Consider the following 7,952-nt stretch of genomic DNA (forward strand, 5'->3'; position numbering starts at 1 on the left):
CTCCCACTCATGCAATGACTTTGGCTGAGGCTTTTAGAGTCACAAATAAAGAGCATCTCTCCCTATAAGGGATGATTTGCTGTTTTCCCTTGGAACCAAACGATCTTAACCCCTAAAAGCGATTCCAGGATGAAGCCTTGATCCCACACCATCCATAGGGAACCCCTGAGTGCTCGCACAGGGCTGGACCCAGAACCACTGAAACACCCTAAAAGGCGCTAAAGGCGATTCAGATGGAAGCATCCCCGGGTCGGTCTGGAATCACCAAAACCTTTTTCCATGCCGAAATCCTCTGTGTTTTTCAGGAGCAGCATTTTCCCCCGTTAGTTTCTGGCTCTGCAGAGGCTGCCGTGATTTCACCGCGCTCTTATTCCCAGCCGGGCCCCGTCGCTCTCCCCGCGGTTAAATTTAGCAGCGGGTCCTTTCCCAGCCCTGCCGCGCTCCCACACGGCTCCCATGAGTCAGGAGCAGCAATTCCCGGCGGGAATGCCCTGGAGCATCCCGAGCTGCGGGAGGGGAAAGGGCCGGGACGACACAGCCCGGCCGCAGCAGCGCTCGGGGGATGCAGCCCCGATGGTTCTCCGGGAATCCCTCCGGGAATTCCCCGTGATCCCGGCAATTCCAGGTGGTCCCGGCAATGCCAGGCGATCCCGGCAATGCCAGGTGATCCCAGTTTGCCTGCCTGCATCCCGCCTGCTTCCCGGCCCTTCCTCCGGCAATTCCAGGTGATCCCGGCAATTCCAGGTGATCTCAGCAGTTCCAGGTGATCCCGGCTGGTGATTCCCGGCCCGGGAATTCCAAGTGATCCCGGAAATTCCAGTTGATCCCGGCTGCTTCACGGCCACTCCTCCGGCAAATTCCAGGTAATCCCAGTTTGCCTGCCTGCATCCCGGCTGTTTCCCGGCCCTTCCTCCGGGAATTCCAGGTGATGCCGGCAATTCCAGGTGATCCCAGAACAGGTAAAAATACAACGCAAAACTTTGGAAAGCCCAGAAAATTCAGTTCAAAATTTCCCTGGCACTTTCCAGTTTACAGCTGGCTGCGTCTCGGCTGCTTCCCATTGCACTGGGAATTCCTGGTGATCCCGGGAATGCCAGGTGATCCCAGCAGTTCCAGGTGATCCCAGCTGGTGATTCCCGGCCATTGCACCGGGAATTCCAAGTGATCCCGGCAATTCCAGGCGATCCCAGTTTACCTGGCTGCATCCCGCCTGCTTCCCGGCCACTCCTCTGGGAATTCCCGGTGATCCCAGGAATTCCAGGTGATCCCAGCTGTTTCCCGGCCCTTCCTCCGGGAATTCCTGGTGATCCTGGCAATTCCAGGTGATCCCAGGAATTCCTGGTGATCCCAGCTGCTTCCCAGCCACTCCTCTGGCAATTCCAGGTGATCCAAATTTTCCTAGAGGTCACCCTGGCTGCTTCCCTGCCAGTCCACCGGGAATTCCAGGTGCTCCCAGTTTTCCTGGAGGTCGCCCTGGCTGCATCCCAGCTGCTTTCCATTCCACCAGAATGGAATTTCAGATGACCCCTGGGTGAATCCCAGCTGCTTCCCTGCTGTGCCACACATCCCAGGAATTCCAGGTGATCCCAGTTTTCTTGGCTGCATCCCTGCTGCTTCCCTGCCATTCCTCCAGGAAATCCCAGTTTTTATGGATGTCACCCTGGCTGCTCCCTGCTGTCCTGCACGTCCCAGGAATTCCAGGGATCCCGGTTTTTTGGGGTTCCAGGGCAAGGAGTGAGCACCAAACCTTTTCCCATTTCCCTCTCGTTCCCCCCTTCCTTCTGAGGAGATTTCATTTTTACCAAACTCAGCGTTTCCCACCCCAGTTTGTCCAGGGGAGCCTGAATTCCCTGGATTCCCTGTGCAGCCAGAGACTTTTCCTGGGGGGAAAAATCCAACACCCCCAGCTGAGGCTGCCCAGGGCATCTCCCAGGCAGGAGGCTGCTAAAAAATGGGAAAAAAAAAGGAGAAAATGGAGGAAAAAAAAGATTTGAGAAAACCTTTCCAGCTGTTTTTGCAGGAGTGAGGCGGGCCCAGGGCTGTGTGCTCCACAGGGAAGATCCTCAGGGAAAGATGCAGATGCCAGGAGGGAGGATGAGGATGCTGAGGGGGCAGCAGAGCTTTGACCCCGCTATTTTTACTCTCCTCAAACAACCGTGTCAGCCCCGGGGGCGGCGTGGAAAACAGGGAAAAGCTCTGGAATGGCCCCTCCTGGATGCAGCCCAGGCCCTGGGGGCGCTGGGTCCCTCCTGGCTGGAGAAGGGAAATGTTCCCTGCTGGAAAATGGGGTGGGTGGCTCCTGAGAGCCCCAGGAGCAGATTGGCCGTGTCCAGCCCCGGCTTCCTGCTCGGCTGGGTTGGTTTGATCACTCAGTGACGTTTAAACCCTGAAAATTGGGGTGGAAATCGGGGAAATGCTGCTGGGGACACTCAGGGGTGGCTCTGGAGCTCCCCAGGCTGGGGCGATGCTGAGGCACAGGGGGAGAAGGGGCTGGGGCTGGGTGGTGGCCTCAGAGCCTCCTGCTCCACACAAATCCACCAAAACCAGCAAATGATGAGCACTCTGCAGCAACTGAGCCTCAAAACCAGCAAATGATGAACACTCTGCAGTGACTGAGCCCCAAAACCAGCAAATGATGAACACTCTGCAGTGACTGAGCCCCAAAACCAGCAAATGTAAATACTCTGCAGTGACTGAGCCCCAAAACCAGCAAATGATGAACACTCTGCAGTGACTGAGCCCCAAAAATAGCAAATGTAAATACTGTGCAGTGACTGAGCCCCAAAACCAGCAAATGATGAACACTCTGAGTGACTGAGCCCCAAAACCAGCAAATGTAAATACTGTGCAGTGACTGAGCCCCAAAACCAGCAAATGATGAACACTCTGCAGTGACTGAGCCCCAAAAATAGCAAATTATAAGTACTGTGCAGTGACTGAGCCCCAAAACCAGCAAATGATGAACACTGCAGCAACTGAGCCCCAAAACCAGCAATTGATAAATACTGTGCAACAACTGAGCCCCAAAACCAGCAAATGATGAACACTCTGCAGCAACTGAGCCCCAAAACCAGCAAATGATGAACACTGCAGTGACTGAGCCCCAAAATAGCAAATAATAAATACTGTGCAGTGACTGAGCCCCAAAAATAGCAAATTATAAATACTGTGCAGTGACTGAGCCCCAAAACCAGCAAATGATGAACACTCTGAGTGACTGAGCCCCAAAACCAGCAAATGTAAATACTGTGCAGCGACTGAGCCCCAAAACCAGCAAATAATAAATATTCTGCAGTGACTGAGCCCAGCACCCTGAGCTCTGACCCTCCCGAGCGTCCTCCTCCCTCCCTGTGCCGCTCCAGGAGTTCCAACAAAACATTTGGTGGCTCCTGCAATTCCTGTCACCGTCTGGGGCTCCAGGCTGGCACAACCTGGAGCAGAATGGGGTAAAATCAGTGAATATCCAGCAGAGCTACCCGGCACGATCACCAGAGCCAGGCTGTGCCCCCATTTCTGTGCAGCAGGAGCTGCAGGGACACAATTTTGGCTCTTTCAGCCCAAAGGAGACGTTGGATTTTTTGGAACTGTAGTTTTTGATATTATTTTTTCTCATCATTATTGCTTATTATTATTAATACATTTATTATTACTAATGAGATTAATTTATTTAAATGATATTTCAAATAAAATAAATAACAAAGTTTTTCATTACCTTTATTATTGTTGTTTTGCTTCCTGACGACGACAGAGCGCTGTTATAAATTACATTATCAGTGACCCCATCGGAGGCGGAGTGGGCCGGGAGGGATCCCGGGGCTGGGGCGCTGTTGCCATCTGCAGGCGGCTCTGGGATAAATCCCGGTGGATGCTGGGGAGGGAGCATCACTGGGAAAGAGCGGCCGGGGCAGGGTTTGGGACCCTGGAGCACCCGGGAAAAAAAATTCCCGCTGTTTATAACCCCGTTTTTCCAAACCCAGCAGTATCCTGGTTGTTCCAGCAGCAGTATTCCTCATTTTATATATATATATATATATATATATATATATATATATATATATATATATAAAAAAAATATATATATATATTTTTTAATATATATATTTATATATATATTTATTTATATATATATATATAATTTTATATATATATACACATATATATATAATATAATAGAATATATTCATTATATACATTATATATAATGAACAATATATAAACGTATAATATATATTTTATATAAATATATATAATATAATATATTTCATTTATATATTTATTAATTAATTTATTTATTTTAGTTATTTAGTTTTATTTATTTTATATTATTATATATAAAATATAATAATATTATTATATTATATATTATTATATTATTATATATTATATATAATATATATTATATATTATTATATATTATAGTATTATTTATTATATATAACATGTTTCATTATTTAGTTTAATTTATTATATAACTATTAATTATATATAATTAATTATATAAAATACATTAAATGTATACTTATATAATATATATTTTTATAATATATAAATGTACTGAATGTTTATTATATATTGTTATTATAGGTTGTTTATTTATTGGTTATTCATTTATTTGGTTTTGGTTTTGTTTCTTTATTTAATTTTTTAAAAAATTTATTTATTATATATATTGTTGTAATGCTCTCTATATATCTATTAAAAAATTTGTCTTAGAGACACATATTCAATCATTTTAGCATTATTTAATGTGTATATCAAATACTGATATTCTAACAGATAACACCTAATGCCACAGGCTGGGGCTGTGATTGTCCCCTGTGCTGGGGCTCCCCCAGCCCTGGGGCACTTCTGGGTTCCTCACAAGGACCTGGAGGGGCTGGAGCGTGGCCAGGGAAGGGAATGGGGCTGGGAAAGGGGCTGGAGAATCCTGAGGGAGCTGGGAAGGGGCTGAGCCTGGAGAAAAGGGGGATCAGGGGGGACCTTGTGGCTCTGCACAGCTCCTGACAGGAGGGGACAGCCGGGGGGATTTGGGATCTTTGGGAACAGGAACAGGAGCAGAGGGAACGGCCTCAGGCTGGGCCAGGGCAGGTTTAGATTGGATCCTGGGAAAATTCCTTCCTGGAAAGGGGGGTCCAGCCCTGGCAGGGTGGAGCCCCATCCCTGCAGGGTTTAACAGCCCTGGGAGGTGGCACTTGGGGACATGGGCACTGTGGCCTTGGCACTGCTGGGAATGCTCGGTCTGGATGCTCTTTAAAACCAATCTGTGATTTCCTGTCACTGTCATTAACGACTGATACAAATATTAATTTCCTGATGCTGTGAATAATGACTGACACACTCATTTTCCCGTGCTGTGTTTAACAATTTCTCCATTCTCTCTCTGGGGCAAACAGGAGCTGGAGCTGAGCACAAAGGGCTCTGTGTGAAGGCTGGGGCTGCAGTGAGAAATCTCCATTTCCTGACAAGGGGGTCCCAGTGCACAGCTGGGCTCTCAATGCCAGCCCTCGCTGCCAGCCTGGCACGGGAACCCCAGGGCATGGCCACAGGGAGCCTGCAGCACTCAGCTGCTCTTTCAGTGCATCCACACTGAGATTCCTGCACAAATGGGAACCCCTGGAAGAGCAGAACAACCCATCCCAGCCTGCAAACCCTCCTGAGAAGAGAGAAAGAGATGGGGCCAGAAAAGTGGGGGATTCTGGGAGCTTGCAACAATTTTGTGGTGCCTCTTTCTTATTTTCTGTTTAGTGCTCTGGTAAATGCATTAATTGCTCAAATAGTACCCAAAAAGTGAATGGATAGCCTGCTAAAAGTAGTAGTAGTAATATTAATATTAATATTAATATTAATATTAATATTAATATTAATATTAATATTAATATTAATATTAAAGAAAGTGAAGAATATTAACAGAAGAAGGTGAAGGAGGAGGAAAAGAAGAAGAGGAGGAAAAGAAGATTCAAAGAAAGAAGAAGAAGAAGAGGGAGGAAGAAGGAGGGATAAGAGGAAGAAAGAGAAGAAAGAGTAAAAGAGAAGGGAGAAGAAGAGGTGTCATGAAGTTCTGTGCTGAAAAACCTCTGGAAAACCCAGACCCGAATCTACCAGGGAAGAAGGAGGAGATTTCTCCTCTCACCTTATACATTTCTGCTACCCTCCACATCCCTGCCTCAGGCTCTGCATTCCAGGATTTCCCCCCATCTGTAAAACTGGGATGAATGTGGGGCTCAGGGGATGGAGCTGCAGAACCAGAGGGGCTGTGGGAGGTGCCCCCAGAGCCTAAAACCCCAGGTTTTTAGGGGACAAACCTAAAAATTCCTGCCTGGCACCTCAGGCTGCGCATGCCAGCCCCGCAGGGAGCAGCAGGAATTCCCCTGGAGCTGCAGCCAGCACCAGCTTCCTCTGGCACACAAAGGCCTGGCTTGGGAAGGGCCAGCAAAGCTTAAATCTGTCCCTGTCCTCGGAAAAAAACCTGATTTATGGTCTGAGGGATCGCAGCCTCCCTCGGCAGCACCAGACTGCGGCTGAGCTGGGAAGGGCTGGGGGTGGAAACTGGGAGGGTTTTGCTGGGCTGGATCAGAGGAAAACTGGGAATTGGGGTTTATCAGAGGAAAACTGGGAATTGGGATTTCTCAGAGAAAAACTGGGGACTGGGGTTTCTCAGAGGAAAACTGGGGATTAGGGCTTCTCAGAGGAAAACTGGGGATTGGGGTTTCCCAGAGGAAAACTGGGAATTGGGATTTCTCAGAGAAAAACTGGGAACTGGGGTTTCTCCGAGCAAAACTGGGAATTGGGATTTCTCAGAGGAAAATTGGGGATTGGGATTTCTCAGAGCAAAACTGGGAATTGGGATTTCTCAGAAGAAAATTTGGAATTGGGGTTTCTCAGAGGAACACTGGGAATTGGGGTTTCTCAGAGTAAAACTGGGGATTGGGATTTCTCAGAAGAAAATTTGGAATTTGGATTTCTCAGAGGAAAACTCAGGATTGGGGCTTCTCAGAGGAAAATTCGGAATTGGGATTTCTCAGAGGAAAACTGGGAACTGGGATTTCTCAGAGGAAAACTGGGAATTGGGATTTCTCCGAGCAAAGCTGGGAGCTGGAGAGGTTTGGGCTGGGGCTGCCCCGGGCTGTGTCAGCTCACGGGATGTTCATGGCATCATCCTTGGCTCGGGGCCGCCTGGAAAAGCTGGAAAACGATGGCTCGGCCACGCTTGGGAAGCTCCCAGCAGCATCCCGGGGATGGAGCGGGGAAAACAAAACCCCCCTGGGCAACCCCACCTTCCCCTCCTGCCGTCTGTCCTGGCTTTGCTTTCCTTTTCTTGTTTATTCTCCATCCTGGGTGATTATTTACTCCAACTGTCGTTGTGCCATGAACCTTCCCACTTCCTTCAGTTTGCTCCAGGCTGGATTTGCGAGTTGTTTACAGGGGATTTCCTTCCCTGGCACTCCCACCTCTCCCCAAACCAACCCCTTCAGTCACTTCTCCAGGGTTTCCCATCCACAACTGTTTTGTTGTTTTTTTTTTTTTGTTGGGTTTCCAGCAGTTTTACACCCCCCCTTTGCAGCCCAGCCGGTTCCTGTGAGCTCTGCACACGGAGTTTCCTGGGAATACGGATGTTCCAGAAGTGTTCGGTGCCCTGGGGCTCCAGAGGGTGGGATTTGGGGCGAGGGGCAGACCTGAGGGGGCTCCCGGTCCGGAATATTTCCAGGAGCTGGGAGCTGAGCCCTTGGAAGGCGCCGGGAGCAGCGTTCTGTGTTTGCTCAAGCACTTACGTTTGTTTATTGAGATTATTTTCCCTTCTGCTCTGGGCCCTGGGCACGCACACAAAAGGGTCCCCCCAGAGCCCCCTGCACCCAGAGCTGCTCTGGGGCGGGCACAGGGGAGGGGACGATGCTGAGCCATGGATTGGGGCTGGATCAGCTCTTGGAATGAGGGAAGTGCCCCAAAGCACACAC

This window comes from Agelaius tricolor, unplaced genomic scaffold, assembly GCF_023055355.1.
Source record: "Agelaius tricolor isolate 1412-34295 unplaced genomic scaffold, bAgeTri1.0.p SCAF_12, whole genome shotgun sequence".
NCBI lineage: Eukaryota > Metazoa > Chordata > Aves > Passeriformes > Icteridae > Agelaius > Agelaius tricolor.